The 23,067-nt window shown below is 34.1% G+C and overlaps 1 protein-coding gene across 2 annotated transcripts in view; it reads left to right on the forward strand.

The window, feature by feature from the left end:
• COL4A5 (collagen type IV alpha 5 chain) overlaps positions 1 to 23,067 on the forward strand; it is a 228,554-nt gene that overhangs the window by 4,357 nt on the left and 201,130 nt on the right. The gene's annotated exons all lie outside the window — the stretch shown is intronic.

Consider the following 23,067-nt stretch of genomic DNA (forward strand, 5'->3'; position numbering starts at 1 on the left):
CCTATTATTGTTTTGAAGATTTTCCTTCTTATGTATCCAATCTTTTCTTAAAAGAGTAAATTGGTGGGGTACCTGGGTGGCTCAGTTGGTTAAGCATCTGACTCTAGCTCAGGTCATGGTCTCACAGTTGGTAAGTTCAAGCCCCATGGGCTCTGTGCTGACAGCTCAGAGCCTGGAGCCTGCTTTAGATTCTGTATCTTCCTCCCTGTCTGCTCCTACCTCACCCATGCTCTGTCCCTCAGAAATCAACATAAAAAATTTAAAAAAAGAGTAAATTGGTTAACTTTTTTTAGTTGGAATTACTTTATATATAGTTTTTATCTTAATGTCTTTTTCACTTTTCAAGCATTTTTCCATGTTATTAAAATTCTTCCTTTAAAGATACTAGTTTTTTTTTAAATTTTTTTTAATGTTTTATTTATTTTTGATACAGAGAGAGACAGAGTATGAGAGGGGGAGGGTCAGAGAGAGGGAGACACAGAACCGGAAGCAGGCTCCAGGCTCTGAGCTAGCGGTCAGCACAGAGCCTGACGCGGGGCTCGAACCCACGAATGTGAGATCTGACCTGAGCCGAACCCGGAGGCTTAACCGACTGAGCCACCCAGGCGCCCCTAAAGATACTAGTTTTAAATGGCTGTCTACAATTTATATTTATACACACCACAATTAATTTACCTATTCACTTTATAGAATAACTTTTTTTTTTTTAAGTTTATTTATTTACTTTGAGAGAGGGAGTGTGAGCATGGAAGGGGTAGAAAGAAAGGGAGGGAGAGAGAAAATCCCAAGCAAGCTCCCTGACCTCCAGTGCAGAGCTTTATACTGGGCTCTATCCCACGAACTGTGTGATCATAACCTGAGCCAAAATCAAGAGTCTGACACTTAACCGACTGAGCCACCAATGTGCCCCTATAGAATACTCTTTAAATATTTATGTATTTATTTTGAGGGAGAGGGGAGAGTGGCTGTGCATGCATGCTTGTGGGGGAGGGGCTGAGATAGAGAATCCCAACCAGTCTAGTGCTATCAGCACAGAGTCAGACTTCATGGGGCACAATCTCAACAACCATGAGATCATGATCTGAGCCAAAATCAAGAGTTGGATGCTTAACCGACTGAGCCACACAGGCACCCCTAGAATATTTTTTTAAAAGATTTTTAAAAGTGATCTTGCCATTTGCAACTACGTGGTTGGAACTAGAGTGTATTATGCAAAGCAAAATTAGTCAGAGAAAGACAAATATCATATGACTTCACTCATATGAGGAATTTAAGACACAAAACAGATGAACATAAGGGAAGGGACGCAAAAATAATATAAAAACAGAGAGGGTGGAACCATTAGAGACGATTAAACATAGAGAACAAACAGAGGGTTGTTGGAGGGATTGTGGGAGGGGGGTGGGCTAAATGGGTAAGGGGCATTAAGGAATCTACTCCTGAAATCATTGTTGCACTATATGCTAACCTGGATGTAAATAAAAAATAAACAAATAAAAAAATAATCACTACACCCAACGTGGGGCTCAAACTCAACCCTGAAGATCAAGAGTCACATGTTCTACTGACTGAGCCAGCCAGTTGTCCCTGTAGAATATATCTTTAAAATTCAAGTTTTTAGAGCCATTGTAAGAAAAAATGCCATGAACAATTCTTATTCCATATTTTGTATTCTTTTTTTTTAGTACTGTCACCTTTATGGAAAATTAATGGATGGGTTAAAGGCCCTAAGTATTTTCAAAGTCTTTGGTACATATAGTAGTCCCTGACATTTAGAAAGATGACATCAGCAGATAAATTATGATAGCTAACTTTTTTTAGTAGTTCCTGTTATCCCCTGTTAGGTAGATAATACTCTTTCCATTTTTATGTACAAGGAATCTGAGGCTCATAGGGTAGTTAAATAACTTGTCTAAAGTCATGCAGTTAGTTAGTTAGTGATTGGGTCAAGATTTGAACCAGAATAGTCTAGCTCTAGAGCTTGCTCATGCATGAGATTTTCTTCAGTCCCTATTTCATACATGATAGATAATACAGAAAAGTAAAGTCATGTTAAAAGTTGAATAATTACCACTGCCCTGCCCATAACCCCTTCCTGTGGTTGGTCACTTGACTTGATTTTAAAGATACCCTCACCACTGGCCCATCCTTTAATAACTCTTTGCTATAATTGCCTAGGCCATCTATCTTCAAGGGCCTAAAGTTTAATTTGGTGAACCATTCATTCCTCTACATTTCTCCCATGTACAGAGGGTGGAGTTTGCCCTCCATGAAAAACTTCCCCACTGACTTCTTCGGAGCCATAGCAAGGGTATAATATACCGCAAACCCATTGACATCCCTCCTTCGCTAGGAGAATTTTGGAATGTGTCTGAAATGGGAGCCCCTCTGTTCTCCTTCCCCACCCTCCTCAGCCCTTAGCTGCCTATGATGTTTACACCTAAATGGTCCTGTCTTTGTCTAGTGCTGTCCCTTGCTTTCATCTTTCCCTTAGTATTACTCCAGGACCTTTCCCGCCATTAATTGCTAATCTATTTTTCCCCACTTTGGGTTGATGCTATTCCAGCCCCCCATCTCCTCTTTTAAGAAACCAACCTAAGTATATATGAGATCAGAGGTCCCCCATCCATTTTGTACCACTCCCACTTTACCTTCTTGTGTTTCCTCACTAAGAGACTTTATTGCCTTTATGCTAGCCTTGTAGCTTGTGCAATTCAAATGTAATCCTCTGTAAAATCACACACTGTTACACATTATGGCTTTTCCAGGTGGCATTTGAATAGCTAAACTTTAAGCTTCTGAATGATAGAGATCTGCTCTTGCCAAATTACTTTCCAGAATGGTTTTACCAATTATACTCCTATCAGTAGTGTATAAGAGTGCCTTAAGAGACAACCTTAATAATTTTTTTTCTATCTAGTAAAGTGACTATGGAATTGATGCTCAATTGATTGCTAGTTGGTTGGTTGATTTGGTCCTATCCTCTAATGATTTTCTTTTTAAAATGTAATGATTCCATTATCTCATCCCCTTCTGACAATAGCAGCTATGGAACAAAAGTAATTTTTGAAAATATATTCTCTCTAATTAACATTATAAATGAACCACCCAGTCACTTACCTAAATCTTCATTACAAAGATTTGTTTTTAATAGGAGTAATTCTTGAGGTTTTGACTCCTTCAATTTTAACAAACCAGATTCTCATTATATGCATCAGTGCTTGAGTTTATTTACCTTCATAATCTATCCAGGTCCAACTGCCCTTTGTTCCTGTAGCAGCTTCTGCTGGCCTTTAACCAAAAGTGTAATCTGCGATGGTACGTGCTGCCCTGTTGAAATGAGAATCTTAAATCCCTTGCTATTTGCTAACCAAAGGAGCAAAGGCAAATGTTATAAAGGAAACAAGCTTTCACTAAATACATTTTTAACATTTTTAAATTTTACTGAATCCGAAGTAAACATTAGATTTACTTATTAACTTGGTGACTTAAGCACCATTTATGAGCAAGTGCTAGTCAGGTTGATGGAATTGGTTTTATGACAGTGAGTACTAAAATAGGACTGTAAGAAATTCTGTTGGCATTTGTATCATCTTATAATTCAGTCAAATAACACTCTTCCTATATGTTATGAGAACTGGCTGACTTGCTTCTCCAATTTTTCATAGTATATATGACATTAACAGGATAGTGAAGGGGATTTTGGAACTTTGGGAGGAAAATGGTACTAAGAGTCGTACACTACTGAGATCGTTTGGTGTATTCTGCATTTTGAGCTCTTTAGAACTTTGCTAAAGGAAGAGAGGTCCTTTTTGGCCATAATCTCATCTTCTAATTGATGTAGTAAAACATTTCTGTATATGAAGGATAGACATACTATTGTCGGTTTATATCAGGTAAGGTTTTTTTTTTTTCTTTTTCAAGTGGTAGAAAACACCAATTCAGTGGTCTCAACAATAAAGACAAATTTTAGGTCAGTTTACAAGAAGTTTTGAAGTAGGGTGTCTCCGAGGTTAATTAATTTAGCCAGATAATGACCTAGGTTCTTTCCACTTTCTGTTTTGCCATGCTATGCCTATCAGCTTACTCTCAGATTAGTGTCCTTCATACTAGCAGAGTGGCTGCTGCAGTTCCAGAGATCACATGCAGACACCACAATGTCCTGTAAAAGAAGAGTATTAACTGTTTGTTCATTTGTGTTCTTTTTTATCAACATTGAAAACTTTCTCAGGAGGCCCATACCTCCACTGTGAAAACACCCCTTACATCTCATTGGTTAGAATTGTTTTATATGTGTATGTTTATACCAGTACATTGGCAAGTGAAATAGGACCATAAAAGTCGGGTTAGACCAGTGACTTTAACCTAACCTCCCCACACCCCTGCAAAGCACATTGGTGCCTGGAAAAGTTGAAGAGTGGGAAAATCTGAATAAAATCAAGATTCTTTTAGGAAGGAAGAAATAGGTCCCATTCTATGACCTCAGGAGCATGTCCTCAGAATCAGTTGAATTTATAAGCATATTTATAAGAAATTTGTGTTTGTTAAATGTAAGATGTATCACTTAATAGAGAAACTAATGGGTTTTTTTTTAGAGTTGTGCAAATGGAAGATGGTGACTACATAATTATAGATATTTTAGAGCTAGAAGGACATTTAATGATCTTTCAGGTCAGTGGTTTCAAAGTGTGCCTTTTTCACTGTGTTGGCATTTGCACTGATGGTAGCTAAAACTGCTAGTGCAGTGTACCAAATTTTCCTAGTAGTTGTATTCTTCATATTCTTAGGGGATTAAAAAGCCAATTTTACTTAAGAATAGTCTTAGTGTAGCATTAATTTTATTAAGTCTTGACCTTTGAGTGCACATGTTTTTAACATTCTCTATGACAAAATGGGAAGTATACAAAAAACAGTTCTGTATGTTGAAGTAAGGTTGTTTTTAGGGAAAACACGCGTGCAGTTGATTAAGTAGTGGCTCGAACTAGCTGATCTTTGCATGGAACACACTTTTATTGAAAGAACAACTGAGACAAACTGTGATTATTCAGACTTGGGTATTTGGCAAGCATTTTCTCAAAAATGAGCAAAGTGCCTCTATCACTTAAAGGAAAATTACTGTCAGTATTTGTTGCCAATAAACAAATTTGAACTTTTCAAGTAAGGATTAGAATTTTGGAAAAGTTGAATCTGCCACTCTGAGCTTGACAGCTTTCCAAATCTTGGCCTTTTCTAATAAGATTCATAACCATATTAATGTATATGATTTTTTGATATTGTATAATGAAAGTATTTACATTTAGAAGTTGTGTGTATCTCAGTGGACCAGTATTTTCCAAATGACTGATGCATATTACCCTGTCATGCACGGATAAAAGATCCATTCAGAGGTGAGATAGACCAATGAGTTTTAATGTAACTGAGTACAAATAGTTAATTGATAAGGTTTCAGGTTCTGTGTTGCAACTAACCTTAGACTCTACCACTTACAGAGCTTTGGCATAGTTTCAAAAGTTATCCACAATTATCTTAAAAGGCTATTAAAATCCTCAAATTTCCAAATATATAACTTTATGAAGCCAGATTTTCTTCATATATTCCAACCAAAACAACATGTTGCAACGGAATGAATGCAGAAGCAGATATGAAGATCCAACTATTTCAACCAAAACAACATATTGACACAGAGTGAATGCAGAAGCAGATATGAAGAAGCTGGCTTCTATCAAGGCAGACATTAAAGAGATTTGCCCAAAAAATGTAAAACAATCCAAACAATCCCTTCTCATACTTTTTTTGTATTTGTGGAAAATGTAATTCATTTTCATAAAAATGTATAATATATGTTAATATGTAATCAGTTCATTATTGTCCCTTTATTTATTTTTTTTCTGTCAATTTTTGTGTCTTTATTTAATAGGTTAAGTGGTAACAGGACATCAGTAGGTGGAACTTTTCCAACGAACAAATCTCTGTGATAGGACACTTTGAAAAGTGTACAGATACAAGATTTACAGAGGTATTCTGGCAAAACTATCCTAATTACAGTGAGCAGTAAATTCTACAATTAAGCCAGGATGTTCTTTATTGTCCCTTTTAAATGAATGAATAAATAATTATTTTAAATATTACTGAGTTTTATTTAATTTTTATTTTTTTACTCACTTTTTTATATGGTACGTATTGATAGATACGTAACAGAAGTTCTTGGGGTCCTCAATGATTTTTAAGGGAGTAAGAGGATCTTCAGACCAAAAAGTTTGAAACCACTACAGAGACCAACTCCATCATTTTACAGGAAAGTGTAATGATTGATGAGGCATGCAGCTAGTTGTAGAAGTAGAGCAGGAATCTTATTCTCATCCTCTTTCCAGGATACCACTTTGGTTTAGGAATTGGTAATACGACTTTGTAATTTTTTTCATCCTAATAGACACAATACAACTAGCAAATAGAAAATGATGGTACTAGATTGGACTTGCGTCTTTCCTACCATCTTCAGTCCAATTGCCAAGTCAGAAAATTTCTCATGATGTAAACTGAAGCAGAGGAAACTGATGAAAGACAATGAGCTGGAGTTATTTTTAGATACTATATTGGAAAAATCCATGAAGCCAAGGTCTTTGTCTTACATATATTTATATTCACCACAGTATATAGACTGTTCACATAATATATAGACAGTATGTAGACTGGTTCCTTGTATATAGTTGGTTCTCAGTACCTAGTTGTTGAATGAATTTTGAATTTGAGGGAAGGTAGATTTAGATAGCACCAGAGACCAGACAAGACCTAGAATCAATGGATTAAGTTACAGTAACTCTTGATACCAGTAATTTTCTAACAAGCTATTTAATAATGGAAATATCCCATTACTAAAAATGCTCAAATAGAGAATGTATGCTACCTTGTCAGCAATACCTATGAAGTCTCTTTTAATTCTAAAAACCTATTTTTCTGGTTGTTAGAAGGAAAATTCTTTTTTATTGAGTTTAAATCTGCCTCTTTATAGTTTTGAAGCAACTTTGAGGTAAATTGATATACAGTAAAATGCACATATTTAAAGTACAAAATTTCAGGAGCTGTGACCTATGTAATGCCTGTGAAATTGGCACATTAAAAGTAATGGGATATGTATATCACCCCAAACAATTTCCATGCCTCCCTGTAGTCCTAACCTCTCATCCTAATTCCATCTTCCACCACCAAGTAACCACTGATCTGCTTTCTTACATTTGTTTCATTTTCTAGAATTTATTTAAATGGAATCATATGGTATGTACACTTTCTTTGTTCTGTCTTCTTTCTCAGCATTTGAGAGTCATCCGTGTTGTGATGTGTATCCGTAGCTCATTATTTTCTTGCTATGTAGTTAGTATTCCATTGTATGGATATGCCACATTTTGATTTTTCATTTATTTGTTAATGGGCATTTGGGTTGTTTCCAGTTTGTGGCTGTTACAGGTAAAGCTGTTGTGAATATTTTAATGTTTGCACTTTAACTGTTATTTTATTGAAGTAAAATTTACAATAAGTGATATGCACTGATCTTAGGTGAATAGCTCAATTGTTTTTAACAGTTGTATACATAGTAACCACCAACCAGGTCAAGATGTAGAACTGTTCTATTACCCCAAGCTCACTCCTGCCCCTTCCCTTTTGGTACCTTTTCTGTCTTCTCTAAGAAATCTTAAGCTCCAAGGTTGCCAATACTATTCTATGTTTTACTCTAGAATCTTTATAGTTTCAGATTTTGTCCTTAGGCCCATTTTTTTTCTATATAGATAACCAGTTATTCTAGTACCACATGCTAAAGAAATTCCTTTTTTATTGATTTACTTTGATGGCTTTATTGAAAATCAATTGAATGTATATATACAGGTCTTGGTTGGATCTTACTAATCTGTTCTGTTGATTTGTTTGTATATCCTAATGCCAATATCATACTGTTTTAATTATTTTGGCATTGTAATAATACTTTTTAAATCTTGTGTTATAGCTCCTTTGAATTTGTTCTTCATGATTGTCTTAACTATTGTCTTGGCTATTCCCATATAAATTTTTAATTTTTTTTGATCCTTTTCCATTCCTATGTCCTTAGAATAAAAAAATAATGTTAAATTTCATCAATAAATAATTGGCACCTATTTAAATGATCATACTGTCAGGAGCTCGGTTGAGCTCCTAAATCTGAGTAGCCAACTAAAACAAGCCAAAATGAAAGTAACAGTCAAATCTTTAATTGCTTGCTATGATTGTATAAGCAAGAGACTAAACCAAGGAAAGGGCTGATTTCCCTTCCCTCCCATTTACATTCTCAACACAGTGACTTCAGGTCCCCTGGATAAGCATAGACTTGGGGGTCAGGTCATCTCACTGATGAAGAAGCCCCAGACAAAAAGCTCCCAAGGTTTTATGGACCTCAAGGCCCAGGGGCAGAAGAAGAGAAAGACTAGGAGTGGAAAAGTACCTAGTACTGAGTAAGAATGGAGAAGTGTCTTCAAAGTTTTCCCCCACTTCCTCTGCTATGAACATTTTTGCAACAAATCTTTGTGTGAACATGTGCTTTCGTTTTCTTGGATAAATATCAAGTAATGGAATTGCTAGGTTATCGTAGGTTTATTTTTAACTTTATAAGAAACTTATAAATTGTTTTCCAAAGTGGTTGTATCATTGTACATTCCACCAATGAATGAAAGTTCTAGTTGTTCCTCATCCTTGTTTGCGTTTGCTATTATAGTAGCCCCTTTTTAAATGTTATTTTTGAGAGTGTGTGTGAGTGGGGTAGGGGTAGAGAGAGAGGGAGATAGAGGATCCGAAGTGGGCTGAGAATGGAGAGCAGAGAACCCAATGTAAGGCTCAAGCTCAAAGTCCTGGAACTGTGAGATCATGACCTGAGCTGCCCAGGTGCCCCAGTTACTCTTTAATTTTAACCATTTTGATATCTGAGTTTTGTAATCACTTGGTAGTTTTCTTATAGTTATCCTTTTATTTATATTTAGTAATATTTACTATTTTTGGTGTCATATTCTATGAATTTTGATAAAAGCATACAGTCTTGTAACCACTGCCATAATCAAGATTCAGAACAGTTTCATCACTTCAAAATATGTCCTCATGCTTACCTTTTATAATTAGCTCCCCCGTCTACCTACACTTCCTGGCAATCACTTATCTATTTTGTCTTCCTATAATTTTGCCTTTTCATAATGTCATATAGATTGAATCAGTATGTAACCTTTTGAGTCTAGCTTTTTTTCTCTTTAACATAATAACATTTGTGATTCATCCATGTTGTGTGCTTCAGTCGGCCATTGTTTTCTAAGAGCTGAGTAGTAAGAGCTCTTTATATATTCTGAACTCAACGTTTATCTAATTTAGTGCATACATGTTTTGTAGATAAGTTTTCCCTTTTGGTAGCTTGCCTTTTCAATTTTATAACTGGTATTTTCAGAGAGGGAATGTTTAATTTTGATACAGTCCAGTTTGTCACTTTTTATGGTTATTGTTTTCTATGTCCTTTATAAAAAAGTCTTTAACTACCCTAAGGTCATCAAGATTTTCTTCCATGTTTGCTTCTAAAAGTTTCTTTTATAGCTTTACCTTCTGACTCATTTAATTATTTTGTGTATGGTATTTGGTAAGAATACTGGTGCAGTTTTTTTCACCATTTATTGAAAAGCACCATTTATTGAAAAGATGATCCCTTCCCCACTGAATTACCTAGGTGCCTGTGTTGAAAATCAATTAGCCATAAATATGTGGGTCTATTTTTTATTTTAATCATTTCTGTCAACTTATATGTATATTTTTAAACTAATACCACCTTGTCTTTATTACGGTAGTTTTATAATAAGGATTTAAGTTAGGTGGCGCAAATTCTCCACATTAGTTCTTTTTCAAAATTTTGGTTTTACTCCTTTTCTTTCTCTTCTTCTCCCTCCTCCTCTCATCCCTTTCCTCCTTCTCATCTTTTCCATTTCTATATAGCTTTTATAATTTGCTTTTCTACTCATAAAAAAAATACTCCTGGAATTTTGAATCAGACTGTGTTTAATCTGCAGATCATTTGGTAGAAAATTGATGTATTAATAACATTCAGTATTCTGATAAATGAACATGTCATCTATATACCTATATCTCTACCTGTGTATTTATCTGCCTTGTCTGTCTATCCATCCATCTATCCATCTGTCTAAACCTACAGTATAGGAGTTACCTCAACACCAGTGATCATTTTCTACTTATCTACTTTATATCATCTACCAGAAAGCCTTACATATAATTAACAGAAACTAAAGTTTTTATGATTAATTTTCTCACACACAGTTTAAGGGAAGAGAAACTAGGATCATTATGACAGTTTTTATTTTCTATTCATTTAATGGTTTTATTTCTCTTTGATAATGTTGTAGGAAACAAAGAATTCAACTATAATAGATCAGATTTGGTCATGGATAAAAATATTTTAGAAAAAAAATGCAGTTCAGTTTATTTTGAAATGAGGAAGGCTCTTTTTCTACCTTCCTTCATTTTGACTTTGGAGGAAAAATGCTTGAACAATGACCCTGTAGGAAATGGCCTTACCCATTTTGAGTTAATTTAGTTTCAGGAAGCCTTTTGAAATGTGAAGCATTTATTAAGCTTTAGTATCCCTTCCTGAGTAGTTTTCCTATCTGGCTTTTAATGAGCCAATTTGCCCTAGCTTTAAGGTCACGTTAATTTTCATTGTTTTGTTTCAAAATGAAGGAGTGAGTTCTTATTACATTGTGATTTGTAAAATAAACTATACATTTTCTTCAGTTAGTAATTTGGTTAATAGTGGGTAAATTCATTTTTTGCTGTCATCTCTCAGATTCTGTTTGCTCACTTATCTTTTACAGCCTATTTGGGCATTTCATTTTTCTCCACAGTTGCAGTAAAGAGTTCTTTTTGTTATGTCACAAGCGTATTAGACCTTATCACTGCCTTCATGCCTTCATTTTTGTATACTGTATAATGGAAAAAAACCACAGACTAATGTTGTAAAAGAACAAATGAGACTAAACTGAAAAAGGTCACCTTTCTTAGAGGCTGGAAAAGAGGTTCAACTTCAGGAGCTTAAATTTGTTTTCTTGACTAATTTAACTGAAACATTTGAATTTGCAGATTGACAACCCTTATATTAAAAATGGGTTTGCAAACATATCTGTTTCCTAATAGATTTCACACATATATTCTCATTTTTTAAAATCCACACCAGGATACACATATAGGGAAAGGGAAATATTTTTTCTTCATATGGTTAAAATCATTATAATTTGAATTTGTCAATATGCTGAAAAAACAAGGGTGAGTTTAAAATTAGGTCTTTCTGATTTTCAAGAGGCATTGTGAACATTATTTGCCAAGGCTTTGTCTGTTTTTATTTGAGTATAACTGACACAAGATGTTATGTTTGTTTCAGATATATAACATAGTGGTTCAACAACTCTTATGGTTATGGTTTGCTCGCCAGGACTGTAGCCAACATCAGTTGGCAACACCATTACAACACTATTTACTGTATTCCCTATGCTGTACCTTTTATTCCTGTGACCTATTAATTCCATAAGTGGAAGCCTGTACCTCTCCACTCCCTTTCACCCATTTTGCCCATCTCCCCACCCTCTTCTTTAGCAACCATCAGTTTGATATGTATTTATAGGTCTGGTTCTGCTTTTTATTAATTTGTTTTGTTTTATAGATAATACTTATAAGTGAAATAATATGGTATTTGTCTTTGACTTACTTCACTTAGCATGCCCAGGCTTCCTGTTAAAATCAAGCCCTGGGGCGCCTGGGTGGCTCAGTCAGTTAAAGCATCAGGCTTCGGCTCAGGTCATGATCTCAGGGTTTGTGGGTTCGAGCCCTGCGTCGGGCTCTGTGCTGACAGCTAGCTCAGAGCCTGGAGCCTTCTTCAGATTCTGTATCTCCCTCTTTCTCTGACCCTCCCCTGCTTGCGCTGTCTCTCTCTGTCTCTCAAAAATAAATAAAACACACACAAAAAAAATCAAATTCTGATTTAAACTGAAAAAATGGGAAGTATTCAAGAGGCCAAAGGGATTAAATTATTTCAGTTTATAATCTCTTTCTTAGTTTTGTTTACATTTCTACTTTTTCATCTGTATTTGTACCTTATGGTACTTAAAAATTTTGTAAAGATTTTTATTGGGTTTAAGCCTTAATAGGATTGTACATTGATATAGGAAGCAAGAGTATAGACATAGATAATCTTTAAATCAGAGTTAATGGAAATATGTACTCATAGGAACATTAACTAGGTTCATTTGGGTAGAATATTGTAGGGCCTAAAGTTTCATCTCTTTAATAAATGTTTATTCAAAATTAAATGGAAATAAACGACTTAGAGGTGGATAGTGAAATTACAGGTTTTTTTTCTTGTCTGCATTTCCTCAGTTATCTATAGTAAATGCTTATTACTTTTGCAATAAAACTGTTTAAAATATTGAATATTAGTTTATGGCTGTAGATTTCAACATTTTTAGGATTTAAATAGTTTAACAACATATTTTACAGTTAACTATTTTATGCCATTATTTTAGGAAAAGAATGCTAGGTGAATTAATAAAATAAACTAAAACAGGATTTTATTTTTTTAATAAGCAGGTCAACTTTAGAGTTTTCTTTTATCTCCTTTTCTCAAATAGAACTTCGATGTTTTTTTTTTAAGTAAAAAATTCAAATCGGTACATGGGTGGCTCAGTTGTTTAAGAGTCTAACGTCGGCTCAGGTCATGATCTTACTGTTTGTGAGTTTGAGCCCCACATCAGGCTCTGTGCTAACAGTTCAGACCCTGGAGCCTGCTTCAGATTATATGTCTCCCTCTCTCTCTGCTCCTTATCAGCTCACACTCTGGCTCTTTCTCTGTCTCTCTCTCTCAAAAATATGTAAACTAAAAAAATTTTTTAAAATTCCAGAGGCTGCCAGAATAACCTAATTCCAGTAATAATTTTGTCATTGAACACAATGAAGAAGAATTATCTTTAATTTGTCCTCTTTCATGTAAAACATAACACATATTCTCCTTATCTCGCACCCCCCCCCCCCCCGCTGAGTAACAAACACCTTTCCACTTTTACTTTGCCAACACTAAAAAAGTGATTTTGAATGCTGGATCTGACATTTCCACTTTTATTTGGAGCAAAATATGTGATGTATGTATGAAACCTATGATTTTATTTTAGGTTCTTGTGAATGTATCCAAAAGCTTTAGATAAATTGAAACAAAAGTTGCTATAAAATGCAAATTCCTTCCTGATTAAAAAAATAATTTCAAACCTTTATGTTTTATTTGAGTGTTCTGGAGCACCTGAGTGGCTCAGTCTGTTGAGCATTAGACTTCATCTCAGGTCATGATCTCATAGTTTTGGAGTTTGAGCCCTGCATTGGGCTTGCTGCTATCAGCACAGAACCCATTTTGGATCCTCTGTCCCCTTCTCTCTGCCCCTTCCCTCTCTGTCTTTGTGCTCTCTCTGTCTTTCAAAAATAAATTAATTGAATGTTTTCTAGTTGAATTAGGAATATTCGAGATTTGTAAGATATATCATAACTCTTTAATAAACACTTTGAAAAGGTATCTTAGTTTTTAATTACTTGTAATTTCTATAATTTATTCTGAAGCCTTAATTAAATAACTTTTAACTAACTTATGCTTTTTTTTTCCAATATTGATTGAAAAATTGAATCATATTTCCTGTTTCTGCCCCAACACCCAACCCCAACTTATAATTTTCCTAAGGAAGAAAATTGTGTCAACCTCAGTGATTGAGAGTTGACCCCATAATGCAGCCAGAAGAAAGGGTGTTGTGGAAGGGAGATTAACAGTTCTAGGGTTTGTATTGCTGAAATCATGTAAACTTTCTGATTTTGTCTAGAGGATGGTATAGCTGAATGCAACTAGGTAAAATGAGAATGGCATGCCATTAGGCCATTATATCCATGCTCTTTGAAGATTCTGCACACTTCTTAGTCATTCCTTTGTCAGGAATGACAAATTATTGGAATTTGGCAAATTTTTGGAAGAGGAGGATTTGGAAGGTTACACTTCATAATTGAGTTAGAGAGAATGCTAAAATAGTGTATTCTGGACACCAAAGGGCCTGGGATTAGAATGATGGACTGTATTAGCATTTTGGTGTTTGCACTAGGTAGGACAAATTCTTCTCTTTTTGTGGCAGTACAAAGTCCCTGCAATAGAAAGACAAATAAATATATGATTTCACTCATGTGAGGAATTTAAGATACAAAGCAGTTGAACATAAGGAAAGGGAAGCAAAAATATAAAAACAGAGAGGGAGACAAACCATAAGAGATTCTTAAATACAGAGAACAAACTGAGAGTTGCTGGTGGCATGTTTGTGGGGAAAAGGGCTATAAGGAGTGATGGGCATTAAGGAGGGCACTTATTGGGATGAGCATTGGGTCGTATATATAATTGCTGAAGCACTAAATTCTACTCCTGAAATTATTACTACGCTATATGTTAAGTAACTTGGATTTAAAATAAATAGATTTTTAAGGGGAAGAGCACTGGGTGTTGTATGGAAAACAATTTGACAATAAAATATTATGGAAAAAATAAATAGATTTTTTAACAAATAAAAATAAAAAATAAACAGTTGGTTTTAAAATTACTATAGTAGAATTCAGTAATGGTTTGTTTTAGAGCATGGATGTTGACATCAATCTTAGTTTAAGCTATGACTCTTCCGCCTACTAATTAGGCCAATAATATTAGCCTAAAGCATCTCACATAATGTGTATAACATAGTATATGTTAAATAAATAATAACTGATTTTCCTCAGGATCTGTAGTCTCTTTTAGTATAATTCAGTGAAATCTAGTTGCCTTTCCTTAGGCATACTAATTTGTTTTTTCCTTTTTTGATTTTCTTTCTTCAGCTTTAGTCTTTACCATCAAGTGGAAAGATGACTTAAAAGAAGTTTTTGGTTTATTTGTAAAGATAGTAGTATTTCTAAAAGTATTAATACCATATGAACTGGTATATGCCAGTTAAACATGCATAAACCAATATTTGATATATTTGTAAAAAAAAAAACAGGTGCAATTCCTTAAATAGTGTTATCTGATTAGAGATGAAACGGACCAAAAGAGAGACAGGAAAATGGGGGAGTAGAAGTAGTTGTAACGAGAAAATTAAAACTAATCTGTAAACAAGAAAGCAGGTTTATCTGCAGCCATAGGGAAAAACTGTTAAAACTACTTTGAGCACTTTGATTTCCTAGGAAGCTTCCTAAGGTTTTTAATTATTCAATTATTTACTGGGTTGCAATTAAATATTTAGATAATTATAATATAAGTACATATATTGTTATGCATATATGTTACATATATGCAAGTTTTTTATTCTTAAACTAATTTAGGGAGTTCTTTTTCACCCAAAGGAAATTTAAATAAATACTTTGAATATTTCAGGAAATACAACATGCCATTTAGTAAATTTAAGGGAACAAGTGAATAACTTAGCTATTCCAACAATGTTTTGCCTCCACATTCCTTGGCGCAAACAGGGACCTCAATGAAGCGTCCCTCGTGGGAGTTGCCTGTGGAAATCTTACTGAAGAGATTCAAGTCCCAATTTAGGCTTCCCTCTCTTCTATTTTTTAAAATCAACTTCCTTTGAAGTATAGTTTACATACAATAAACTACATTCATTTGAAGTTTACAGTTACTGAATTTTGACAAATGTATGCATCCACAATAATTAAGGTATTGAATAGTTATATTACCCCCCAAAATTCACATTTATATCTCTTTCCAGTGCAAATTTGCCCTGTCTCTGTCCCCTGGGAGCCACTGATCTGCTATCTTTCACTATGAACATTTGTGTACAAGTCATTTCGTGCACATAATTTTTATTTCTTTTGGGTAGATACAAGGGAATGGAGTGTATAAAGTATTTATTTATTTATTTATTTTTAATAGTTTATTGTCAAATTGGTTTCCATATAACGCCCAGTGCTTCTCCCCACAAGTGCCCCCCCACCATGACCATCCCCCCTTCCCCCCCTCCCCCTCCCCTTTCAGTCCATGGTTCCTCTCCAGTATTCAGCAGTCTCCCTTGATCTGTGTCCCTCACTCTCCCCTGCTCTCTTTCCCCCTTCCTCTCCCCATGGTCCCCTGCCAGGTCTCTCCTGTTAGACCTATGAATGCAAACATATGGTATCTAACTTTATGAGAATCTCCTGAAATATTAAAGTGATTATACTGTTTTACACTCCTACCAGCAGTGTAAGGATCTTTTTAATTATAGACATCCTAGTGGATATAAGGGGGTATCTTGTTTTATTTGGATTTTCCTAATGCTGAGCATAGGTTCATATGGTTATTGACCATTCAGATATCTTTTAAATAATGTCATTTAAATACAAGTTAGTCAACATATAATGTAATGGTTTCAGGAATAGAACCCAGTGATTCATCACATACATATAAAACCCAGTGCTCATCCCAACGAGTGCCTCCTTAATGCCCATCACCTATCCAGCCTGTCCCCCTCACCCATCTCCCCTGGAGCAACCCTCAGTTTATTCTCTGTATTTAAGTGTCTCTTGTGGTTTGCCTCCCTCCTTGTTTTTATCTTATTTTTCCTTTCCTTCGCCTATCTTCATCTGTTTTGTTTCTTAAATTCCACATGAATTAAATCATATGATATTTGTCTTTATCTGACTGACTTATTTCAAATATTATTGTGAAGTGTCTTCGCTAATCTCTGCCCATATTTTAAAAGTTTTATTGCTTATCTTCTTAAATTGAAAGTTTTTTATATTCTGAGTACAAATTCTTTGTCATATGTATACTCACACACAGTATTTTTCCCATTCTGTGGGTTGCATTTTCTTTCCCTTAACAGATTATTTCAATTAGAATTTTTAAATTTTGATAAAGTCTAGTTTATCAATTATTTTCTTTTATCATTATTGCTTTTTGTGTCATGTGTAAGAGGCCTTTAACTAAAGTTTTAAATTTTGCCTTTTTTTCTTCTATTTATTTGAGACTTAGCATTTTTTAACCATTTAGAGTTATTTTGTGTACAGTATGTAAGGATCTTGGTTCAATTCTTTAAAAAATGTATTGAGTTGCAAATTCACATAATATATAATTAACCCTTTAACATGAATAATTCAGTGACATTTAATGCATTCACCATGTTGTGCAACCACCACCTCTGTTTAGATCCAAACATTTTTATTGCTCCAAAATAAAACCTCATACTTAAACAGTTTCTCTCTATGTCTACCGTCCCCTCAGCCCCTAGAAACCGCCAATCTGCATTTTGTCTTTGTGGATTTAACCTTTTCTAGATATTTCATATGAATGGAATCATACATTATGTGACCATTTGTGTCTAATTTCTTTTACTTAGAATGATATTTTTGAGTTTCATTCTCGTGATATCACCTAACAGTACTTCATTAATTCTTATGGTTGAATAATATTGCATTATATGAATATATTGCATTTTTTTTATGTATCCATTGATGGACCTTTGGATTGTTTATGTTTAAGCAATTGTAAATAACACTGCTATGAACACATATACGTGTATATTTGTTTGAGCACCTGGTTTCAGTACTTCAGGATATATACCTAAGGGTAGAATTACTTGGCCGTATGGTTATTCTTTTTGAAGGGCGACCAAACTGTTTTCCACAGGGCTGAACCATTTTATATTCCTACCAGCAATGCATGAGCACCCCAATTTCTCTACCTCCTTCCAATAGTACTTTTTTCTGTTTTATCATTATTACTATTATTATTATGGCCATCTTAGTTTGTTAATGAAATAATTCTTCATCATGGTTTTGATTTGCATTTTCTTAATGACTAATGATTTTGAGCATCTTTTCATGTGTATGTTCACTATTTGTATATCCATTCTTTAGAAAAATGTCTATTCAAGGCCTTTGCCTATTTTTTAAATTGGACTGTTTGTCTTTTTGTTGTTACGTTATAAGACTTCTGTATATATTCTGGATATTAAACTGATACATTATTTGCAAATATTTTCTCCCATTCTGTAGGTCATCTTTTCACTTTCTTAGTAACGTCCTATTATGCACAAAAGTTTTAGTTTTCATGGTGTCCAATTTATTTTTTGTTGTTGTTATACTTTTGATGTTATATCTAAGATTCCATTTCCAAATCCAACGTCGTGAAGGTTTAATCCTGTGATTTCTTGTAATAGTTTTATGGTTTTAGATTTTATATTTAGGTCTTTGATACATTTTGAATTAGTTTTTGTCAATGACATGAGGTAGAGATCTTTTACATGTGGATATACGCTATTTGTTGAAGAAACTATTCTTTTTCCATTGGAAGGTCTAGGCACCCTTGTCAAAAATCAATTCACCATAGATGTATGGGTTTATTTCTGGACTTCAATTCTATTCCACTGACTATTTGTTTATCCTTATGCCAGTACCAACATTAGCTTTATACAGTAAGTTTTGAAATTGGGATGTGTGAGTCCTCGAACTTTCTTTTCCTTTTCTACATTATTTTTGGCTATTTGGGGATCCTTGTAATTCCACATGAATTTGAGGATCAGCTTTTCCATTTTTGCTCAAAAGGCTGTTGGAATTTTGATAAAGATTTCACTGATTCTGTGAATGTTTGGGGTGGTATTGCCATCTTAATATTCCTGAGTCTTCCAATTCAGGAACACAAGATGTCTTTCTACTTATTTATGTCTCCTTCCCCCTTTTTTTTAAAAAGTAAACTCTACCCCCAATGTGGAACTTGAACTCATGACCCTGAGATCAAGAATTGTATGCTCTACTAACTGAGCCAGCTAGGCACCCCTATTCAGGTCTTTTTAAATTTCTTTCATCAATGTTTTCTAGTTTTCTATGTACATGTCTTTCATTTACTTGGTTAAATTTATTCCTAGCTATTTTATTCTTTTGGACGGTATTGTAAATTGAATTATTTTCTTAATTTCCTTTATATATTGCTCATTATGATTGTATAGAGACAAAATTGATTTTTGTTTTCATCTTGTACCCTAAGACTTTGTTGAATTCATTTATTACCTTTAATATTTTATTTATGGATTCTTTAGTACTTTCTATGTATATAGGGTAATGTCTTCCAAAACAGATATAGTTTTACTTCTTTCTTTCAAATTTAGATGTCTTTTATTTCTTTTCCTTACATTATTACTTTGGCAAAGGCTTCTAGTACCATGTTGAGTAGAAGTGATATAAGCAAGCATTCTTGTCTTACTCCTAATCTTGGAAGAAAAGCTTTTAATCTTTCACAATTGAGTATTGAGTTAGCTGTGAGTTTTTCATAAATATTTTTTGTTAATGTTAATAAAGTTCCCATATGGGGGCACCTGGTTGAGCATCTGACTCTTTATTTTAGCTAAGGTCATGGTCTCATGGTTCATCGGTTTGAGATCCATGTTGGGCTCCATGCTGATGGCACGGAAAGCCTGCTTTGGATTCTCTCTCTCTCTCTCTCTCTCTCTCTCTCTCTCCCTTTCTGTCTTTCTCAAAAATAAATATTGTTTTAAAAAAGAAAAAGAAAGTTTCCATCTATTCCTTTCATTTATCATAAAAAAGGTATTGGATTTTGTCATAATGTGTTTTCTGTATCAAGATGATCACATGATTTTTTCCTTGTTCTATTAATGTGGCCTATTATACCATTAATTTTCTTATGTTGAATGACCATTGCATTCATGGGGTACATTTCACTAGGTTATAGTATATAATCTGTTAGTATATTGTTGGATTTAGCTTGCTAGTATTTTGTTGAGATTTTTTAAATCTATTTTTTATAGAGAGTATCGTTAATGTCTTTGTCTGGTTTAGGTATCAGGATAGTATTGGTTTCATAGAATAAGTTAGGTTGTATTATCTCCTCTCCTATTTTTGGAAGAGTTTGAGAAGAACTGAGGTTAAATTTTCGTTAAATTTCGGTAGAATTCATGAGTGAAGCTATCTGAGGACTCTATGTTGTTATTAGGTTTTTAATTACTGATTCAATGTCTTGTTATAAGCTTTCTCAGATTCTCTATTTATTTTTATTATTGAAATATAATTCACACATGATGTCTTTGTTTCAGGTGTACAACATAATGATTTGACAATTCTATACATTATTTAAAATTAGTCAAAGAAAGACAAATGTCATGATTTTACTTATATATGGAATTTAAGAAATGAGACAAAAGAGCATAGGGAAAAAAGAGAGGCAAACCAAGAAAGAGACTCAACTATAGAGAACAAACTTCTGGTTACCAGAGGGGAGGCAGGTGGAGGGATGGGTGAAATAGGTGATAGGGATTAAGGAGTGCACTTGTTGTGAAAATTACTGGGTAGTGTATGGAAGTGTTTAACCGCTATATTGTACACCCAAAACTAATGTGAAACTTTATGTTAGCTAACTAGAATTTAAATAAAAACTTAAGAAGGTAGGTTAATGGATAAAAAAGAAGTGGTATACATAGAGAAGTAAATATTACTCAGCCATAAAAAAGAATGAGATCTTGCCATTTGTGCCAATATGTATGGACCGAGAGGATATTATGCTAAATGAAGTTAGAGAAAGACAAATGCCATATGATTTCACATATATGTGGAATCTAAAAAACAAAACAGGTGACCAAAGAAAAGCACAAAAAGACCCTTAAATACAAAAAACAAACTGGCAATTGCCATAGGGGAGGTGGGTGGGGGAACAGGCAAAATAAAGGGGATTTAGATGTAAAAACTCACAGTTATAACATACATAAGTCTCAGAAATGAGAATAAGCATGAGGAATATAGTCAATAATACTGTAATAATGTATGGTGACAGATGGTGACTACACTTGTAGCGGTGAGCATTGAATAATGTACATAATTCTTTTTATTTTTGTAAAGTTGGTAGTAATGTTCCATCTTTTGTTTTTCTATTCTCTATATAACTTATCTCCACTCTAATTTTTATAATTTAATTCCTTCTGCTAGCTTTGCATTTAGTTGGCTTTTCTTCTTCTAGTTATTCTAAGATACAAAAGTAGGTTACTGATTTGAAATCTTTCCTCATTTTTAATGTAGGCATTTACTGCTATAAATTTCCCTGTCACTACTCCCTTTACAGTATCCTATAAGTTTTGGTATATTGCGTTTTCATCTTCATTCTTCTCAAAGTGTTTTATAATTTCCTTTGTGATATTTTCTTTGACCTTTGACTCTTTAAGAGTGTATTTTCACATATTTGTGATTTTCCCAGTATTTCTATGTTTATTGATTTCTAAATTCATTCCATTGTGGTTAGAGAATATACTTTGTAGTATTTCAATGTTTTCATATTTATTGAGGCTGTTTTTGTGGCCTGTATAGGTTCTCTGTTGAAGAATATTCCATGCACATTTGAGAAGAATGTATATTCTGCTGTAGAGTGCAGTGTCCTATATTTGTCTTTTAAGTCTGGGTTTAAAGTGTTGTGCAAGACCTCTATTTTCTTAGTATTCTTCTGTCTAGATGTTTTATCCACTTTTGAACCTTGATTATTGAGGTCTCCAACCATTATTGTATAACTATCTAATTCTGTCTTCAAGTTTGTAAATATTTGCTTCATATATTAGGGCTCTGTTGGTGTGTATTCTTATAAATTACTGATGCATTTACTTTTTTAAATGTTTTATGTATTCTTGAGAAACATAGAGAGAGACAGAGTGTGAGTGGAGGAGGGGCAGAGAGAGAGGGGGACACAGTCCAAAGCAGGCTCCAGGCTCTGAGCTGTCAGCACAGAGCCCAACTCACAGACCCTGAGATCATGACGTGAGCCGAAGTCAGCTGCCCAACTGACTGAGCCACTCAGTCACTCCTGATGTACTTAGTTTTTTATTTTTTTAATGTAATGTCTTTGTTTCTTGTAACAGGTTTTGGCTTCAAGTCTACTTTGTCTGATATTATATCCAGCCACGCTAGCTCTCTTTTGGCCATTATTTTCATGGAATATATTTTTTTCTTTCTTTGACTTTCAATCCATTCTGCCAATCTCCGCATTTTGATAGGAGAGTTTAATCCATTTTACATATTAAATAATTACTTATAAAAAGGCTTTGTTATTGCTATTTTGCTATTTTCTGTATGTCTTAGAACCATTTTGCCTTTCATTTTCTCTATTCATTTCTTCTTTTGTGTTTATTGTTTGTATTGTACCATTTTTGTTCTCTTTTTGTTTCCTTTTATGTATTATTTTACATATTTTCTTAGTAGTTACATTGGGGATTAGGATTAATGTCCTAAATTTGTAACAATCTGATTTGAATTGATACCATATTGTTGTTCTCATAAGTTACAGCTTTATGTAACTTAATGGCTTTTCTTCTTCTTCTGTGCCTTGTAACATATGTTTATAATTATCCTTTTATGCATTTGGTTTTTAAATTTTATAGGAAATAAAAAGAGGAGTTACAAATTGAATATATAATATACTAGTTTTTATATTTACCTATATAGCTACCTTTACTAGAGATCTTTATTTCTTCATAGTGCTGTGAGTTATTATCTAATGTCCTTTCATTTCAGCCTGAAGAAATTCCTTTAGCATTTCTTGTAAGGCAGGTCTACTGGCAATGAATACTCTCAGGTTTTATTTATCTAAGCATGTCTTAATTTTACCTCCATTTTTGAAGGATGGTTTTTGCTAGATGACTTTCAGCATTATTTTACTTTCAGTAATTTAACTATGTCATTTCACTGCCTTCTGGCCTCCATGGTATCTGATGAGAAATCAGCTGTTAATTTACTTAAAATCTTTGTGTTGAGTTGCTTCTCTCTTGCAGCTTTACAGATTCTCTATTTGTCTTTGTCTTTGACAGTGTTTTTTAATGTTGTATTTATTTTTGAGAGACAGAGAACATGGGCAGAGAAGGAGCAGAGAAAGGGGGACAGAGGATCCAATGTGGTCTTGACCCTGATAATAGAGAGCCTGATGCAGGGCTCAGACTCACAAACTGTGAGATAATGACCTGACCCAAAGTCCGACCCTCAACTAACTCAGTC

The sequence above is a fragment of the Suricata suricatta genome, chromosome X, assembly GCF_006229205.1.
Source record: "Suricata suricatta isolate VVHF042 chromosome X, meerkat_22Aug2017_6uvM2_HiC, whole genome shotgun sequence".
NCBI classification, from domain to species: Eukaryota; Metazoa; Chordata; class Mammalia; order Carnivora; family Herpestidae; genus Suricata; species Suricata suricatta.